Consider the following 20,850-nt stretch of genomic DNA (forward strand, 5'->3'; position numbering starts at 1 on the left):
CGTGCAAACTCCATGCAGACAGCTCCCGCAGTAAGGATGGAACCCGGGTCTCTACCGCTGTGCCACCGTGCCACCCCAGCATTGTGTGATTTGTCTGGATAGCACACAAACAAAAGCTTCTCACTGTGTCTCCATACACATTCATAAGCTCATACGATCTAGGAGCAGCATTAGGCCATTCGGCCCATCGTGTACACACCACCATTCAATCACGGCTGATCTACCTCTCTCTCTCTCTCTCTCTCTCTCTCTCTCTCTCTCTCTCTCTCTCTCTCTCTCTCTCTCTCTCTCTCTCTCTCTCTCTCCTAACCCCACTCTCCTGCCTTCTCCCCATAACCCCTGACATTCTCACGAACCTGTCAATCACGTGACAATAATAGACCTAAATCTAAATGTAAACTTAAGAGTGTGATCAATATGTGGATCACACACCGATCACGACCAGTCAGTCCCAGCGGAGAGTGGAGCGTGCAGAGACAGCCTGTAATCACGCAGTCTGAGTGTGGGCAGATGGCTCCACTTTGCTCGTGATTAAAGGGACACAGATACACCTCACTGCACTCCTTCTAAACGCACCACAGGCATCTGAGTGGATCTGCAGGGAGCTCACTTTCAAAGACACTACAAAGATAGACACAAAATGCTGGAGTAACTCAGTGGGTCAGGCAGCATCTCTGGAGAGAAGGAATGGGTGACGCTCTGGGTCGGGCCCCTTCTTCAGACTGAGAGTCAGGGGTAAGGAATACGAGAGATACAGACTGTGATGTAGAGAGGTGTTGGACAAATGAATGAAAGATATGCAAGGGCCCTGTTTCAAAGACACTGTTTCAACTGAGGTCTCTCTGGTAAACAACGTGTTCATTGACTAGCATTTTCCAAGGCTGTCTTTACAGTTAGTGATCAATAATTTGACATTAATTAAACAAGGCTGCCATCACAGACACCTGCTGCTTCACAGGGAGACCTCCAGCCATGGTTCAATGCCTGGGCCTCGTTGTCCATCAAAGTTAAGGTCAATTTCCACATCACGGGCTCTCTCTGGGTGATGTTGGCAAATCTCTGCCATTTCTTCCTGGTTTTCTGCTCGTGAGGCCCAGAGATCTGATTTCAGGCTGGATCTAGACAATAGACAATAGACAATAGATGCAGGAGGAGGCCATTCGGCCCTTCGAGCCAGTACCGCCATTCAATGTGATCATGGCTGATCATTCTCAATCAGTACCCCGTCCCTGCCTTCTCCCCATACCCCCTGACTCCGCTATCCTTAAGAGCTCTATCTAGCTCTCTCTTGAATGCATTCAGAGAATTGGCCTCCACTGCCTTCTGAGGCAGAGAATTCCACAGATCTACACTTCACGCTGCCCGCGGAAGGCAGCCGATATAATCAAGGACCATTTACCCCCTAGTTATTCCTCCTTCTCTAATTGTGCAGAAGATACAAAAGATACGAAGGGGCGCACCACCAGATGGAGGAACAACTTCTCCCCCTCTGTTATCAGTCTACCGAACAGTCCTTTCACAATCTAATGGCATAGCCCCACCTTCCAATTTACCACATTGGGGCCCTTGCACTTTTTTAACCTGCACTTTCTCTGTAACTGTAACACGATAAACGTTCTCTGACTCTGTCAAGGAGCACACCTGATGGTGATCAATCTAGCGACACACTTCCCTTAAGCTATGTGGCATTCCTCTTCACTGATCATCGGGGGGATGGGGGGAAGGGGGATGGGGGGAAGGGGGATGGGGTGAAGGGGGAGTGGGTGGGGGGGAGAGGGGGAGGGAGGGGTGAAGTGGATGGGGGAGGGCTGAGGGGGAGGGGAGGGGAGGAGGGGGTGCTGCACCAATGCAGGAAAGGTTTGGACCCAACGGGTCCACACTTGGACTAGTCTTCTTATCATAACGAGATGAGTTATCCAATGTTCTTGTAAACAACCCTCGGCAATTAATAACGGGTGTGATTCACCATGTTTTCTGGAGCAATGTGGACATGAATTTACCCCTCGTTGCAGAGAACTGAACATTGCTTTGTGGTTTAACAAGTCTTTTGTTTTTGTAGAAAATCTTCAGCCCGTGATCATCTTTTCGGAAGTAGCTGAGAAAGTGTATTACTATGGCAGCTGGTTAATCTTGATGGCTGCACCCAAAGGGAATGTTTAATCAATTTAATTACTCTTGCAGCAAGCAGCCCACTTACTGACACAGCCCATAAAATAAAGAATGCTTTTTTTTTAAAAGAACAAAATATTCAATTAAAAGTCTTTGTGATTATGAATCACTTTTAAAGTTTGGCAATAAGCAGACAGGTAAAGCACAGCAGCGTTGAATTATTTTGGAAGTCGAAGATGGACACAAAAGTAACTCAGCGGGACAGGCAGCATCTCTGGAGAAAAGGAATGGGTGACGTTTCGGGTCGAGACCCTTCTTCAGACTGAGAGTCATAGGAAAGGGAGATATCGACGGTGATGTAGCGAGATACGGAACAAATGAATGAAAAACATGCAAACGGTAATGATGATAATGGAAACAGGGCATTGCATTGTTAGCTGTGGGCTAGGTGAGAACGAGTTACAGGCAATGAAACTCACCAGAACGACATTGAAACTAGTTCAACGACCAGGGTCGGGGAGGGACGGAGAGAGAGAGGGGACCTGTTCGGTCCAGTCTGAAGAAGTGTTCCGACCAGAAACATCACCCATCCTTTTTCGTCAGAGGCACTGCCTCACCCGCTGACTTACTCCAGCACTTTGTGTCTATCTTTGGTATAAACCAGCATCTACAGTTCATTTTCACACTGTTTAAATGTTTTTTTAATAGAAGTTGGAATTATCTACAACAGCTCATTTATTATCTCCCCATCTAATTAAATCTGTGTTTTGTCATTGATTTGGTTTGTGCTTCAGAATTATTAAAAGTAAATTCTTGTTTTTTGTGATGTTGAAGTTAATACCTGCATGGGTAATTTTGCAAGGCAACCCAGGAAATTTAGAGCCTAATCTCGAACCTTGAAATACTGCTCTTTCATCCTCTCTCTCCCTATCCATCTCCCTCTATCTCTCTCCCTCCCTCTCCCCCTCTCTCTCCCTCCCTCTCTCTTTCTCCCTCTCACTCTCCACTCCCTCTGTCATTCTCTCTCTAAATCACGCTTCCTCTCTCCTTGATCCTCCGCCTCTCTATCTCCCTTTCCCTCTCTCTCTTTCTCTCTTTCTCTCTCTCTCCTCTCCCCCTCTCTCTCTCTCTCTCTCTCTCTCTCTCTCTCTCTCTCTCTCTCTCTCTCTCTCTCTCTCTCTCTCTCTCTCTCTCTCTCTCTCTCTCTCTCTCTCTCTCTCTCTCTCTCTCTCTCTCTCTCTCTCTCTCTTTCTCCCTCTCTCTCTCTCCCTCTCTCTCCTCACCCTCTCCCCCCCTCTCTCTCTCCCTCCTTCCCCATCCCCTCTCTAGCATGGAGATTGTATGATGAGATGGAATCTACATGCTCCACTGAATTTCTTCTCCAAACCCCACTCCATTGTGTAAGGGATCCATTGGGACAAGAAGAATTGTAGGATTTTTAGTGATCAGTGAAGATGAATGCCACATAGCTTAAGGGAAGTGTGTCGCTAGATTGATCACCATCACAACAGGTGTGCTCCTTGACAGAGTCATAGAACGTTTATCGTGTTACAGTTACAGAGAAAGTGCAGGTTAAGAAAAGTGCAAGGGCCCCAATGTGGTAAATTGGAAGATTGGGCTATGCCATTAGATTGTGAAAGGACTGTTCGGTAGACTGATAACAGAGGGGGAAAAGTTGTTCCTCCATCTGGTGGTGCGCCCTTTTGTATCTTTTGTATCTTCTGCACAATTAGAGAGGAGAGGAGGAGGAATAACCGGGGTGTAAATGGTCCTTGATTATATCGGCTGCCTTCCACAGGCAGAGTGAAGTGTAGATCCAGCCCGAAATCAAATCTCTGGGCCTCACGAGCAGAAAACCAGGAAGAAATGGCAGAGATTTGCCAACATCACCCAGAGAGAGCCCGTGATGTGGAAATTGACCTTGACTTTGATGGACAACGAGGCCCAGGCATTGAACCATGGCTGGAGGTCTCCCTGTGGAGCAGCAGGTGTCTGTGATGGCAGCTTTGTTTAATTAATGTCAAATTATTGATCGCTAACTGTAAAGGCAGCCTTGGAAAATGCTAGTCAATGAACACGTTGTTTACCAGAGAGACCTCAGTTGAAACAGTGTCTTTGAAACAGGGCCCTTGCATATCTTTCATTCATTTGTCCAACACCTCTCTACATCACCATCTGTATCTCTCATATTCCTTACCCCTGACTCTCAGTCTGAAGAAGGGGCCCGACCCAGAGCGTCACCCATTCCTTCTCTCCAGAGATGCTCCCTGACCCACTGAGTTACTCCAGCATTTTGTGTCTATCTTCGTAGTGTCTTTGAAAGTGAGCTCATTGCAGATCCACTCAGATGCCTGTGGTGCGTTTAGGAGGAGTGCAGTGAGGTGTGTCTCTGTCCCTTTAATCACGAGCAAAGTGGAGCCATCTGCCCACACTCAGACTGTGTGATTACAGGCTGTCTCTGCACGCTCCACTCTCTGCTGGGACTGACTGGTCGCGATTGGTGTGTGATCCACATATTGATCACACTCTTAAGTTTACATCCCCTTCACCCCTTCCCCCATCCCCCCCCTCCCTCCCTCCCCTCTCCCCCCACCCTCCCCCCTCCCCTCTCCCCCCCACACCCCCTTCCGGTCCCTCCCCCCTCGGCCCAACCGTGCATGGAAGAAGTTGGCATGGCCATTTCATCTCCCATCGCTGCCCCAAGAAATTCTCACCTTCGGGGCGGCCATCTTGCATGGCCACATTACCCATCCAAAATTCCCTCAACATCTGAAAATATTTTAGGTTAAATGTTTCGATTCTGGATTCAGCTTTACCCCAAAATCATTTTGGTTAAAACCATTTCTCATGCGAGGTAATTATCTTGAAGAACGGTCCCGATCCAAAACGTCACCTGTCCACGTTCTCCAGAGATGCTGCCTGACCCGCTGAGTTACTCTAACATTTTGTGTCTTTCCTGGGAAAACCAGCATCCCCATTTCCCTGTTTCATCACCTTAAACCGATGTCCTCTGGTTCTTGATTCCCCTACCCTTGGTTCAAGAGTCCATGCATTCACTCTATCTATTCCCCATCACGATTTTATACATGATTTCAGGATGACACGGTGGCGCAGCGGTAGATTTGCTGCCTTACAGTGCCAGAGACCCGGGTTCGATCCTGCCCATGAGTGCTGTCTATATCGAGTTTGTACGTTCTCCTCATGACCTGCGTGGGTTTTCTCTGGGTGTTCCAGTTTCCTCCCACATTCCAATGATGTGCAGGTTTGTAGGTTAATTTGGCTTGGTGAAATTGTAAATTATCCCCAGTGTGTGTGCGGGGATCGCTGGTCGACGCGGACTCGGTGGGCCGAGGGGCGTGTTTCTGCGCTGTATCTCTAAACTAAAAACTAAAACCTTTATCAGATCACCCGCTAGCCTTCTGCACTCTCATGGCACGATGTTATTATCCTGAAATGCTAATTCAGTCTCTCTCTCCACCTCTGAAGGCCAAACCGTTGGACGTTTTTCGGTTTTTATTACAAATTCCCAGTGTCAACGGTATTCTGCTTTTGTGATCATGGACATATTTTGTGGACAATGATGAATAGTTGGTGTTGCAAAGGCAAGGTCTTCCAAAGCTGTCGTTCCCAAAGCAATCGATTGAATAGTATAAATTGGCAGTGGAGGATAGTGCCCCTATTAAATAGACGTTTGCAATGGGTTATCAATTCCTTGAGCACAGTTACAGCAGAAAATACTGCAGCTCTTGCAGGTTTGAGTAAATAGCAAATCTCTAAGCAATCTGTTAATTTGGATCAGTGGCCATCCTCAATTAGTTTATTTTATAGATACAGCTCGGAAACAGGCCCTTAAGCCCACCGCCAACCGCCAACCACCCATTCACACAAGTTCCATGTTATCCCACTTTCTCATCCACTCCCTACACACTAGAGGTGTTTTACAGAGGGACAATTAATCTAAAAACCCGCACGTCTTTGGGATGTGGGAAGAAACCGGAGCACCCGAAGGGAACCCACGCGCTCACAGGGAGAACGTGCAAACTCCACACAGACAGCACCCGAGGTCAGAATTAAACCGCTGTCTCTGGCGCTGTGAGGCAGCAGCTCAGCCAGCTGTATCACTGTGCCACTTATGAATTGTAATGCGTCACGGTGGCGCAGCGGTAGAGTTGCCGCCTTGCAGCGAATGCAGCGACGGAGACCCGGGTTCGATCCCAACTACGGGCGCCGTCTGTACGGAGTTTGTACGTTCTCCCCGTGACCTGCGTGGGTTTTCTCCGAGATCGTCGGTTTCCTCCCACACTCCAAAGACGTGCAGGTTTGTAGGTTAATTGGCTTGGTAAATGTTTTTTTTAAATTGTCCCTAGTGTGTGTAGGATAGTGTTAGTGTGCGGGGATCGCTGGTCGGCGCGGACCCGGTGGGCCGAAAGGGCCTGTTTCAGCGCTGTATCTCTGAACTAAACTAAAACTAAATCTTATCTTATGGAATGAACAGAATCATAATTGTTTTCAGCTACAGAGAGGTGGTAAAGGCACTAAACAGCTGGTGCCAGGAAAATAACCTCTCTCTCAATGTCAGCAAAACTAAAGAGATGATGGTAGACTACAGGGGACAGCAGGGGGAGTGGACACCTCCCCATCCACATCGGTGATGCTGAGGTTGAAAGGGTCAGCAGCTTTAAGTTCCTCGGTGTGCACATCACTGAGGACCTTTCCTGGACACTGCACACGGACACAATAACAAAGAAGGCCCAACCAGCGGCTCTTTTTCCTGAGGAGACTGAGGAAGTTTGGCATGAATGCCAGCATCCTCACAAACTTCTACAGATGCACCATCGAGAGCCTGCTGACGGGCTGCATTACAGTCTGGTACGGGAACTGTTCTGCCCACAGCCACAAATCACTACAGAGAGTGGTGAAGACGGCACAGCACATCACTGGCAACTGTCTCCCGGCCATTCAGGATATTCTCTACCGGCGGTGCCTGCGGAAGGCACGCAGCATCATCAAGGACCACAGCCACCCAGCACGCAGGCTGTTCTCCTTGTTACCATCAGGCAGACGATACAGGAGTATGGTTGCACGTACCACCAGACTTAAGAACAGTTTCTACCATCAGGCCATCAGGCTTCTGAACTCATAAACACATTTCACATCATATACGTTGATTATTTTAATATTGTCTTTTTATCTTACTAATGTCTTTTTAATCTTATTTATCCTTGGAATAATACTGCTGAGGTGACCCGTTGGCTTGTCAAATACATTTCTTTGTATCGTTGATCCTGTGCCAACCTACTTATGACAAATAAAATTAAAATTAAAAAATTAAATTAAATTAGCTCATTATTCTTAAATTGAATTTTACTTATCAGCCCAACTTACCCACGCCAACCAAGATGCTCCATTTACACCAGTCCCACCCACCTGCATTTGGCCCATATCCCTCTAAACCATTCCTATCAATGCACAGCTCCAAATGTTCTCCTACCTGCCTAGACTCCCTCCTCTGGCAGCTCATTCCATACACCCACCACCCTCGGAGAGAAAAGGTTGCCCCTCAGGTTCCTATCAGATCTTTCCCTTCTCACCTTAAGCGCTTGCCCTCTTGAGCTCTGATCTCCCAACTCCGAATCTGCGCATCTCCCCTTTCTACTCCCCTCATGATCTTGTACACCTCCGTAAGATCACCCCTCGTCCTCCTACGCTGCAAGGAATAACTTCCTAGCCTGAAATAAAGTCCTAGCCTGCGAATAATGTCCCAGCCTAGACCACAGAGAGAAACTTAACATGTGCAGCCTTACGTTCTCAGGGAGAAGCGGAGGGAAGCATCGAGTACAGGAGATTTAAAACACTTCGAGAAAGAGCGTGCTCCTTTGATGAATCTGCAAAATCATTGTCCTGAAAGCAAAGTGCGTTACCTTCTCCGCACCACACTGGGCCGGCACAATGCCGCAGATCAATAATCACTGGGATCCAAATCACAATTATATCCCACTAGCAGCTTGCAGATCTACCTGCCTGGAATCCACGGCATCAATAGATCCCTGGTCCAATTATCAAAGCTGTTTGCTCCAGTTGGTTTCAAAGATCTGCCAATCCTCCGAACGTATCTTCTGAGAACAGGAAATTAATCTATGCTTTGCTCAATTGAGTTTAGACTTTACTTTAGACTTTGGAGATACAGCGCGGAAACGGACCCTTCGGCTCGCCGAGACCGTGCCGACCCGCGATCACTTGCACTGTCCTACATACTGGGGACAATGTACAATTTTACCAAAGTCAATCAATCTACAAACCTGCACGTCTTTGGAGTGGTGAGAGCCCCCAGAGAAAACCCATGCGGTCAGAGAGTTGTGAATCTGTGGAATTCTCTGCCTCAGAAGGGAGTGGAGGCCAATTCTCTGAATGCATTCAAGAGAGAGTTAGATAGAGCTCTTAAGGATAGCGGAGTCAGGGGAAATGGGGAGAAGGCAGGAACGGGGTACTGATTGAGAATGATCAGCCATGATCACATTGAATGGCGGTGCTGGCTCGAAGGGCCGAATGGCCTACTCCTGCACCTATTGTCTATTGTCTGTTGTCTATTGTCACAGGGAGAATGTACAAACTCTACACAGACAGCACCTGTAGTCAGGATTGAACCCGGGCCTCTGGCACTGTGAGGCAGTGACTCCACTGCTGCGCCACCGTGCCGCTCTAAGAATAACCACCTGGTAGGCTCCTCATACTGAGGACAGGAGCATCTCTGAGCTCCACGAGTTGTGGATGTAGTCCAGTCAATCACACAGACCAGACTCCCTGTCATCGGACTCCATCTACACTTCACTCTGCCTCAGAAATACAATCAACATAATCAAAGACCTGTCCCACCCTGGTCATTCCTTCTTCTCCCTCCTCTCGTCCAGCAGAAGGTACAGAAGCTTGAAAGCGCGCACCACCAGACTCATGAACAGCTTCTTCCACTCTGTTATCAGGCTTCCGAACGGTCCCTCCATAAGCTAGGGTGCTGTCCTATTCACCTCTACCCCATTGTGGACATTGGACTGTCGCTGATGAAACGTTGCTCCACAATGCTGAGAACTATGTTCTGCACTCTGTATCTTCCCCTTCACTCTACCTTTTGCACTTGACTTTGACGATTGCATTTATATATAGCATTGTCTGATCTGATTGGAAAGCAAGTAAAAACAAGTTCTTGTACCATAGTAAATATGACAATAGTGAACCTAAAATTAAGCCATGTCATTAGACAATAGGTGCAGGAGTAGGCTATTCGGCCCTTCGAGCCAGCACTGCCATTCACTGCGATCATGGCTGATCATCCACAATCAGTACCCCGTTCCTGCCTTCTCCCCCTATTCCATGTCAACTGTAGTGTATGTTGCTGCTATGTTTATTTAAGTGCTGTCATTTTGGTCACATTACTATACATCATCAACAGTTACGTTCGTGGACTGAACGTGGACCAACAAGGAACCATGAGTCATGAGCCATGAGCCATGCTACTACAGCCAGCTACTACAGCCAGCTACTAACTACCTCAATGGTGACCCTCGGACTATCCCTGATCAGACTTTGCTGGCTTTACCTTGCACTAAACGTTTTACTGTTATGACTGTATGGCAAATGAAGTTCCTTGTATGTTGCAAAACGGGCGGCACGGTGGCACAGCGGTAGAGTTGTTGCCTTACAGCGAATGCAGCGCCGGAGACTCAGGTTCGATCCTGACTACGGGCGCCGTCTGTACGGAGTTTGTACGTTCTCCCCGTGACCTGCGTGGGTTTTCTCCGAGATCTTCGGTTTCCTCCCACACTCCAAAGACGTACAGGTTTGTAAGTTAATTGGCTGGGCAAATGTAAAAATTGTCCCTAGTGGGTGTAGGATTGTGTTAATGTGCGGGGATCGCTGGGCGGCGCGGACCCGGTGGGCCGAAGGGCCTGTTTCTGCGCTGTATCTCTAAATAAAAAAAATCTAAATCTAAAACATACTTGGCTAATAAAGTATATTATGATTATGCTGTCGGATAGCTCACAACAAAAGCTCTTTGTACCTCGGTACACATGACAATAAACTAAACTGAAATAAACTAAACTGAGGGCCAACATTAATGTGTGTTTCTGGGTATAAACCACCATACTGTTGTTTCCAATTCCGTCTTGACAAATGTTATGATTTTTTGCAAGGGAACTGAGTTGACATTGGGTGCGAATGCATGAAAATATTCACCACATCCAGTCTTCAGAAACATGAATTTCAAAAGGAGATCTTGAGAAAGGATAAGTAGGCAACTTTTAAATGAAACCTAAATCATTTTATGAATGTATAACATGTAAACAGTTGGCCTCGAAGTTAAACTTATCGAGGACATCAAGAAGAATATTGTGCTGATCCTCGATTAGGTTAAATGTCGATGTTTCACAAAGGAAGCAGATGGTGTGGTTTTGATTCCGTGGGAAGTTATTGATTGACTAGACAGGGAAAACATAACTGCTGAATCTGGTTTATACCAAAGTGCTGCAGTCATGGGGCTAGTAAAGGGGTTAGTGGAATCAAGGGATATGGGGAGAAGGCAGGCACAGGTTACTGATTGTAGATGATCAGCCATGATCACAATGAATGGTGGTGCTGGTTCGAAGGGCCAAATGGCCTCCTCCTGCACCTATTTTCTATGTTTCTATGTAACTCAGCGGGTCAGGCAGCATCTCTGGAGAAAAGGAATAGGTGACGTTTCGGGTCGGGACCCTTCTTTAGACTGGAAGCAGAGGTGGGGGGTTGGGGGGTGGGGGGGGGGGGGAATGTGAGGCACAAAAAGACCAGAACAAATCAGGGCCGGCAACCTCAGGAAGGGTGGAGCCCACAATGCCCCATTGTTGGCTGGGGAAGATGTGCTAATGAGAGGGATAAAGGATGCGAACAGTGGAACTGGTAGGACGATTAGGATGGGGGATGGGGCGGAGAGAGGGGAGGGGAGAGAATGCAGGAGTTACCTGAAATTAGAGAACTCAACGTTCATACTGCTGGGTTGTACGCTGCCCAGGTGGAATATGGAGTGCAAGAATCGTTTTCTGTGCAAAATGCTTCCAAGATAGTGCCCAACCCAGGTGACTGTGTGCGTGCCGGCCACAGAAGCTGATCTACAATCACACATTACAATCGCTCCACACTCTGAAATCCCTGTTCCGAAAGCAACATTTCACTTTCACTATGATTCCCTCGGACTATCTTTGATCGAACATTACTAGCTTTACCTTGCGCTAAACTTTAATCACTCATATAAATGTACACTATAAATGGATGGATAGCAATCATGTATCGTCTTTCCAAAACTGAACTGAAATATTAATTAGTGTTAGCGGGAAAATCACAACTCACCAGCCTACCGAGACATGTTAAAACAAAAAGAAAACTAATGCAAACAGTGAGACACCACTCACTGTGGACAGCACATGGTGCAGTGGTAGAGTTGCCGCCTTACAGCGAATGCAGCGCCGGAGACCCGGGTTCGATCCCGACTACGGGTGCTGTCTGCACGGAGTTTGTACGTTCTCCCCGTGACCTGCGTGGGTTTTCTCCGAGATCTTCGGTTTCCTCCCACACTCCAAAGACGTGCATGTTTGTAGGTTAATTGGCTTGGTGTATGTGTAAATTTCCCCTAGTGTGTGTAGGATAGTGTTAGTGTGCGGGGATCGCTGGTCGGCGCGGACTCGGTGGGCCGAAGGGCCTGTTTCCGCGCTGTATCTCTAAAACTAAAACGAAACTAAAAGTAAACACATTTGAGTCACGAGAGGACAGGAGGACCTTAATATGCCTAATAAGATCTGAAATAATAATAGATGCATTATAACACGACTAACAATGGATGGTGATTTGACGCTGTTGAATAAGGCTGTAAGCTGCCCAAGGCTTTCACATCTTCATAATAACTACTCGATATAAATTTGCAAAAACATACAAGATGACAGGTTGCTGCAGGGAGGAAAATATTAATTTATTTTTGTCAAGATGAATAAAATAACAAAAATATGGTGTTGAATTATTTTAATTAATTGGTATAAAGAGAGTTGCATATTCATACCATTTTTAATCTGTGTGAGACCAATATTTAAAGTGATCAATCAGCCTTTACCCTGATAAATGCAACATTTTACTTCTAAAGCAAAATTGCAAATCTGCTTTAAAATAATCGTGGTTTATGCCTGCCCCACATCGACATCACGGAGATAATCTGTGGAATATATTTGCCTTCTATTCCAGCATGACAGTGAGACAGTAATGTTCTTGTGGAAGCAATAACCCTTAATCAACAAAGACACTGAAATATGTTTTCTAATTTCCCCACAATTTTCTTTATTTAATGATGTGAATTTACTGTAAATAACATGAATGCCACAAGTATATCTGAAAGCTCTGAGTAAGTTAATGGGAAATTGTAGAATTAGCATGGCTCAGCGGCACAGCGGGTAGAACCGCTGCCTCACAGCACCAGATACCCAGGTTCGATCCTGACCTCGGGAGCCGTCTGTGTGAAGTTTGCTCGATCTCCCAGTGACCGTGTGGGTTTCCTCCGGGTGCTCTGGTTTCCTCCTCCCGTCCCAAAGCCATGTGGTTAATTGGCTTCTGTAAATTGCCCCCCAGTGTGTCGGGAGCGAATGAGAAAGTGGGATAACTTAGAACTAGTGTGAACGGGCGATCGATGGTCGGCCTGGACTCGGTGGGCCGAAGGGCCTGTTTCCGTGCTGTATCTCTAAACTAAAACTGAAACATGTGGGAGAAGTAAGATAAAAATAATTGCACAGGCTTCATAAGGTCATAAGTGATAGGAGCAGAATTAGACCATTCGGCCCATCAAGTCTACTCCGCCATTCAATCATGGCTGATCTATCTCTCCCTCCTAACCCCATTCTCCTGCCTTCTCCCCATAGCCCCTGACACCCGTACTAATCAATACTCCGCCATTCAATCGTGGCTGATCTCTCTCTCCTAACCCCATTCTCCTGCCTTCTCCCTATAGCCCCTGACACCCGTACTCATCAAGAATCTATCTATCTCTGCCTTAAAAATATCGATTGACTTGACCTCCACTGCCTTCTGCGGCAAAGAATTCCGCAGATTCACCACCCTCTGACTAAAGAGGTTGTGAGAAGCACAGGAAAACTGAAACAATGGTTAAATCATTGTTGAACTCATATTTCAACTGAACGTCGCTTGACTGTATCATGAGAAAACATAAAGAACCAAGGCCCAGGTTGGATAAATGTATAATAGTGTAGGTGGTAGCTGTCAGAGTCATTTCCCAATAGACAGCAGCCTGCTGTTTCCTCAGAAACCATTTGTCAATTGGGAAAGACAATGAAAGTAAAAATAAATGTACATGACAGCAACAGAGTGCTTCAGGGAGGTGTGTCAACATTAGAGGTTGGTAGAAGAAATAGTTATGAGCCAAGAGTGTTTTATTATTATATGTCCCTGAAAGGGAACAATGAGATTCTTACGGCAGTTAAAACTATATCTTTTTAATCAAGCTTTGGGCCCATAGCAGAAGTGTCCGTGTGGTGGGGCTGGATACTGGAAGTGTCCTGAGCTAATTCTGCGACCACCATTGTCTACTGTACAAGTAGTGGCTCCCACTGATTGTCGCCGGAAGCCCACGCCCTTTTCAGGACAGACGATGACAGCGATGTAACATTTGAATGACACGCAAGAAGAATCAAGCTTGTAACTGATTTTGTTTGTTTTTTTACACTCTCAATTTTACATTTTACATTAGATTTTTATATAAATCTGTGCTTTGTCTGCTATTAACAGCCTGTGTCTTTTCTGTTTTGGATGAAGGGATGAAGGGATTAAAAGTACCATTAGCAAATTTGCAGATGACACAAAGCTGGGTGGTAGTGTGAGCTGTGAGGAAGATGCTATGAGGTTGCAGGGTGACTTGGACAGGTTGTGTGAGTGGGCGGATGCAAGGCAGATGCAGTTTAATGTGGATAAGTGTGAGGTTATCCACTTTGGTGGTAAGAATAGGAAGGCAGAGTATTATCTGAATGGTGTCAAGTTAGGAAAAGGGGACGTACAATGAGATCTGGGTGTCCTAGTGCATCAGTCACTGAAAGGAGGCATGCAGGTACAGCAGGCAGTGAAGAAAGCCAATGGAATGTTGGCCTTCATAACAAGGGGAGTTGAGTATAGGAGCAAAGAGGTCCTTCTGCAGTTGTACAGGGCCCTAGTGAGACCGCACCTGGAGTACTGTGTGCAGTTTTGGGCGCCAAATTTGAGGAAGGATATTCTTGCTATTGAGAGCGTGCAGCGTAGGTTTACTAGGTTAATTCCCGGAATGGCCGGACTGTCATATGTTGAAAGACTGGAGTGACTAGGCTTGTGTACACTGGAATTTAGAAGGATGAGAGGAGATCTTATCGAAACATATAAGATTATTAAGGGGTTGGACACGTTAGAGGCAGGAAACATGTTCCCAATGTTGGGGGAGTCCAGAACAAGGGGCCACAGTTTAAGAATAAGGGGTAAGGACATTTAGAACTGAGATGAGGAAAAACTTTTTCAGTCAGAGAGTTGTGAATCTGTGGAATTCTCTGCCTCAGAAGGCAGTGGAGGCCAATTCTCTGAATGCATTCAAGAGAGAGCTAGATAGAGCTCTTAAGGATAGCGGAGTCAGGGGGTATGGGGAGGAGGCAGGAACGGGGTACTGATTGAGAATTATTATTATTATTATTATTATTATTATTATTATTATTATTATTATTATTATTATGCAGTAGGTACAATAACAGCATTCAAAAGACACTTGGACAGGTACATGGATAGGAAAGGTTGAGAGGGGTGTGGACCAAATGTGGGCAAATGGGACTAGCTTAGAAGGGGTATCTTGGTCAGCATGGATGACTTAGGCTGAAGAGCCTGTTTCCATGCTGTGTGAGTCTATAACTGTCAGACCTCCCCATCAATATTTTACTTGTCCAAGCTATTCACAAAAATGCATAAAACTGTGTTTTTAAAAATATATTCTGAAGAAGGGTCTCAATGTCGCCCATTCGTTCTTTCCAGAGATGCTGCCTGTCCCGCTGAGTTACTCCAGCATTTTGTGAAATAAATACCTTCGATTTGTACCAGCATCTGCAGTTATTTTCTTACATTACTCAGTCTAAAGAAGGGTCTCTCGACCTGAAGTGTCCCCCATTTCTTCTCTCCAGAGATGCTGCCTGTCCCGTTGAGTTACTCCAGCATTTTGTGTCTATCTTTGGTTTACACCAGCATCTGCAGTTCCATCCTCTTTTCCTTTTAAATACCAGCTGCTCATACCAAATATTCTCAGAGGAACAAACATTTCCCACTGCCAAATCAGGAAGTTTTAATTGGGCAAAAGATTTAATAGGAACGCAATGCTTGAAAGTGAGGTTCACGTCTCTCAGCATGTTGTGCTTGTGGTCTGGTCAGTGCTCCTCGGGAACTGTTCAGTGCTGTTTTGGAAATGCTAACGGCTTTGGCTGCATGTGGCAGCTGCATAGCAGAGGTCTATGGGCATTGCACGTAATGTCAGGACACACTGGGGCGGCACGGTGGCGCAGCTGGTAGTCAGAGACCCAGGTTCGATCCTGACCACGGGTGCTGTCTGTACGGAGATTGTACGTTCTCCCCGTGACCTGCGTGGGTTTTCTCCGGATGCTCCGGTTTCCTCCCACACTCCAAAGACGTGCAGGTTTGTAGGTTAATTGGCTTCTGCAAATTGTAAAATTGTCCCCAGTGTGCAGGATAGTGCCAAAGTACAGGGTGATCGCTGGTCGGTGCGGACTCAGCGGGCTGAACGGCCTGTGTACATGCTGTATCTCTAAAGTAACATAAACCAAAGTAAGCTAAACTTTTGAATCACTGCAATGCTGACTGTGGCATGTTTTAATCAGTTTTGCAATTTATTTTCCCATATATATATATAAATATATATACAATCTCTATACACTAAAACTCTTGTTTGTTTGTTTGTTTGTTCCTGAACTACATCCAAAACGGTACACGATAGCTCGATAGGGTGGCACGGTAGCGCAGCGGTAGAGTTGCTGCTTTACAGCGAATGCAGCGCCAGAGACTCAGGTTCGATCCTGACTACGGGTGCTGCACTGTAAGGAGTTTGTACGTTCTCCCCGTGACCTGCGTGGGTTTTCTCCGAGATCTTCGGTTTCCTCCCACACTCCAAAGACGTACAGGTATGTAGGTTAATTGGCTGGGTAAAATGTAAAAATTGTCCCTAGTGGGTGTCGGATAGTGTTAATGTACGGGGATCGCTGGGCGGCACGGACTTGGTGGGCCAAAAAGGCCTGTTTCCGGCTGTATATATATGATATGATGATAATTCTAGGCCCACCTTACTCACCGTCGTCCCTTTGGTGCTAATGGAAGAAGTTTCATTGAAATCGGTGTTATATTTTTAAGGTTATTCACATTTTAAAGTTTAAATCTATCTCCTAGGGAGGGAGGGGGGGGGGGGGAGGGAGGAGGGAGGAAGGAGGATAAGGGGGATGAGGGTGATGGAGTGGGGGGAGGGGGAGGGGAGGGGGAGGGGAGGGTGGAGGGGGGTGGAGGGAGGGGGAGGGGGGGCGAGGGGTGTAGGGAGGGGGGAGGGGGAGGGAAGGGGGGAGGGAAGGAGGGAAGGGGAGAAGGGAGGGAGGGGTGAGGGGAGGGGGAGGGGCAAGGTGGAGGGGAGGAGGGAAGGGGGAAGGAGGGGGGAGGAGGGAGGGGGGAGGGAAGAGGAGGAGAGGGTGCTGCACCAATGCAGGAGAGGTTTGGACCCAACGGATCCACTTGGTCTAGTATACACATATATATATATATATATATATACAGAGGCACAGAGTTTCTTGCCCAGAGTAGGGTAATCAAGAACCAGAGGACAGAGGGGGAAAGATTTAATAGGCACCTGAGGGGTAACTTCTCACAAAGGGTGGTGGGTGTATAGAAGGGTGGTGGGTGGGAGGTAGTTGAGGCAGGTACTATCGCAATGTTTAAGAAATATTTAGACAGGTACATGGATAGGACAGGTTAGAGGGACAGGTACATGGATAGGACAGGATTAGAGGGATACGGGCCAAATGCAGGCAGGTGGGACTAGTGTTGATGGGGCATGTTGGCCGGCGTGGGCCGAAGGGCCTGTTTCCACGCTGTAAGACTTTATGCAGTGAGACAATCCCCTGTGCCAACGTCAATGACCGTGTCAAGTGCATCATTGCTCCAAGGGTTCTCCAAAAGGCTCGCATTCTCACAGATTCACAAAATATAACCTTGAATGTTCCGAGTGGCACTGGAATGCAACATGAATTTGAACGAGATAAACATAGCAGCCCCCCTGCTGACGATGCTTTTCAACTAAATTACAAAATCTGTGTTTGACATCAGTTTCGTTTAAATCCCTCAGTCGGTTGAGAAGGAATTAAAGAGAGCGTAGAAACCACTTGCCTGCCACATCGACACGTGAAAAGAATAGGCAGAATTATACCCACACATATTCAACTCAACATCCTTTTGTAAATTAGTTTGGGACCTGAGGAATACTGCAGAAACATTCAAGTCATCAAGATGCAATTTCTGCATCGTAGCTATTGGCTTCAGTAATCACAGGAACACATCAAATCAACGCTTCTGTGTGGATTCGGAGCGATGAGGAGGTTTGCCATTAGGGTTACCAACTTGTCCCGTATTAGCCGGGACATCCCGTATTTTGGGCTAAATTAGACTGCCCTTGTCACGTATTAGTAGGGTTGCCTACTTCCTCACTCCCAAATACGGGACAAAGGGTGACGTCACCGCCCCGCGCCCCACGTGACCTCATCCAGCCAGCGGCCACGTGCTCCTGGCCCGGGCGGCCGCCATTGGTGGAGCGGGAGCACGTGCCCGCTGGCTGGGTGAGGTCACGTGGGGGCGCGGGGCGGTGACGTCACCCTTTGTCCCGTATTTGGGAGTGAGGAAGTTGGCAACCCCTATTTGCCATTACATTGGGTGGAATGGAACATAAATGAAGCTGCAAGCACCTTTCCTTCACTATCAGAAAACAAGGTTTGAAAAACATGATATGAAAGATGGGTCCCGCCTCCAAACGTCATCTATCCATGTCTGACGGCGCCCTTTATGTGGTGATTCTTTGCATACCTTGGGTGCATATGCAAAGAGTCACCACATAAAGGGAACCAATAGACAATAGACAATAGACAATAGGTGCAGGAGGAGGCCATTCGTCCCTTCGAGCCAGCACCACCATTCAATGTGAGCATGGCTGATCATTCACAATCAGCACTCCGTTCCTGCCTTCTCCCCATACCCCCTGACTCCGCTATCTTTAAGAGCTCTATCTTTCCCTCTCTTGAATGCATCTAGAGAATTGGCTTCCACTACCTTCTGAGGCAGAGAATTCCACAGATTTACAACTGTCTGACTGAAAAAGGTTTCCCTCATCTCTGATCTAAATGGCCTACCCCTTATTCTTAAACTGTGGCCCCTGGTTCTGGAGTCCCCCAACATTGGGAACATGTTTCCTGCCTCTAACGTGTCCAATCCCTTAATAATCTTATATGTTTCAATAAAATCCCCTCTCATCCTTCTAAATTCCAGTGTATACAAGCTGAGTCGCTCCAGTCTTTCAACATATGACAGTCCCGCCATTCTGGGAATTAACCTAGTGAACCTACGCTGCACGCCCTCAATAGCAAGAATGTCCTTCCTCAAATTTGTAGACCAAAACTGCACACAGTACTCCAAGTGCGGTCTCACTAGGGCCCTGTACAACTGCAGAAGGACCTCTTTGCTCCTGTACTCAACTCCTTTTGTCATAAAGAACCATAAAGACATGGATAGATACCTTGGGCATGCAAAACAAAGAATTTCTCAAACTTGTCACATGTGACAATAAAGTATTCATTCATTCATTCATTCATTCATTCATTCATTCATCCATTCATTCCCCAGAGGTGCTGCCTCACCCCATTGAGTTACTCCAGCACTTTGTGTCTTTTTTTAATATAAAAGAATGTTAGGATTAGGTTTAGGTTTACTATTATTGTCACATGTCTCAGTGAAGACGTTTGTTTTGCAGGTTATCCAATCAAATGAGATAATGCTGTACATAAATCCAGTCACGACAAACTCAAGTACAATAGGTGAAGCAAAGGGCAAGATACAGAGCGCAGAATATAGTTCTCAGCATTGTAGCGCATCCAGTTCCAGAGACAAAGTTCAATGTCTGCAATGGGGTAGAGGTGAATCAGACAGTGCCCTAGCTTATGGAAGGACCGTTCAGAAGCCTGATAACAGAGGGGGAGATGCTGATCCTGATCAATTCTCGGGTAGACACAAAATGCTGGAGTAACTCAGGCAGCATCTCTGGAGAGAAGGGATGACTGATGTTTTGGGTCGAGACCCTTCTTCGGACTGAAGATTTAAACCTTCGATTTAAACCAGCATCTGCCGTTTTTTCCTGCACACCTTATCAATTCTTTATACCGAGTGCGAGAAAATAACTGCTCTGACTAAGCCAGTAGACGACAAAGGTTTTCACATGGTTGATTAATATTTTTTCATAAAGTTAGAAAATTTGCTGCATCCACTGCAGCACATTCTAACTTTGTAGGAAAGAACTGCAGATGCTGGTTTAAATCGAAGGCAGACGCAAAATGCTGGAGTAACTCAGCGGGTCAGGCAGCATCTCTGGAGAGAAGGAATGGGTCGTGTCGAGACCCTTCTTCAGACTGAAGCACAGTCTAACTCATATTTGTGATATTTCATTTATTTTAATTCTCCATCCATGCATTCATTCCACTTAGGTTCAGGTTTATTATTGCCACGGGTATCGAGGTACAGTTAAAAGCCTTGTTTGGCATGCGACCCAATCAAAACTTGGCAGCGTAGTGGTGCAGCTGGTAGAGTTGCTACCTCACAGCACCAGAGACCCAGGTTCAATCCTGACCTCGGGTGCTGTCTGTGTGGAGTTTGCACGTTCTCTCTGTGACCACGTGGGTTTCCACCAGGTGCTCTGGTTTTCTCCCACATCTCAAAGACGTGCTTTCCCTCTCTCTTCCTCCCCCCTTCCCAGTTCTCCCACCAGTCTGCCTGTCTCCGACTACATCCTATCTTTGTCCCGCCCCATCCACTGACATCAGTCTGAAGAAGGGTCTCGACCCGAAACGTCACCCATTCCTTCTCTCCAGAGATGCTGCCTGACCCGCTGAGTTACTCCAGCATCTTGTGTCTACCATCAAAGGCGTGCGGGTTTGTAGGTTAATTGGGCCCTGTAAATTGCCCCTAGTGTTTAGGGAGTGGATGTGAAAAGTCGGATAAAGTTGACCTAGTGTGAACGGGTGATTGATAATTGCTGTCATACAAAAAACTATTCCTTCAAACTTTGAAAGCAATTTTGTGTTAATATTTTTCGATGGCTGTAGGGAGATAAAAGGCCATCTTGCCCATTGATCCTGGTGCTAATTGCACAAAGAATCCTATTACATTAAATGTGGCCATTAAAGAAGCATTTGCTCAGCCAAATACATATTCAAAATAATTAGCAGTTCACAAAATAAGAACAACATCATTCCTTTATTTTAACTTCAAAGGATCACACTTCAGTCACAGAAGCATGGGGTAATCTCAATGTAAGGACAAATATTAATTTCCTACAAATTTTCCTTTGATATTAAACAAAACAACAGGCCACTGGGAGAGTCTTACTTCCTAATTAACCTTGCAAAA

The 20,850-nt window shown here is 46.5% G+C and overlaps 1 protein-coding gene across 2 annotated transcripts in view; it reads right to left on the reverse strand.

Annotated features, from left to right (window-relative positions):
• Nucleotides 1–20,850, reverse strand: part of oprl1 (opiate receptor-like 1) — a 173,752-nt gene that overhangs the window by 27,577 nt on the left and 125,325 nt on the right. The window contains exon 1 of one of the 2 annotated variants that reach the window (XM_078419129.1): nt 2,589–2,652. The exons of the other annotated variant lie outside the window; for it this stretch is intronic. The gene's annotated coding sequence lies outside the window, so the exon portion shown is untranslated. Of the gene's footprint in view, nt 1–2,588; nt 2,653–20,850 lie in introns of those variants that run through there. 2 annotated transcript variants of the gene reach the window in all.

The sequence above is a fragment of the Rhinoraja longicauda genome, chromosome 22 (genome assembly GCF_053455715.1).
Source record: "Rhinoraja longicauda isolate Sanriku21f chromosome 22, sRhiLon1.1, whole genome shotgun sequence".
Classification (NCBI taxonomy): domain Eukaryota; kingdom Metazoa; phylum Chordata; class Chondrichthyes; order Rajiformes; family Arhynchobatidae; genus Rhinoraja; species Rhinoraja longicauda.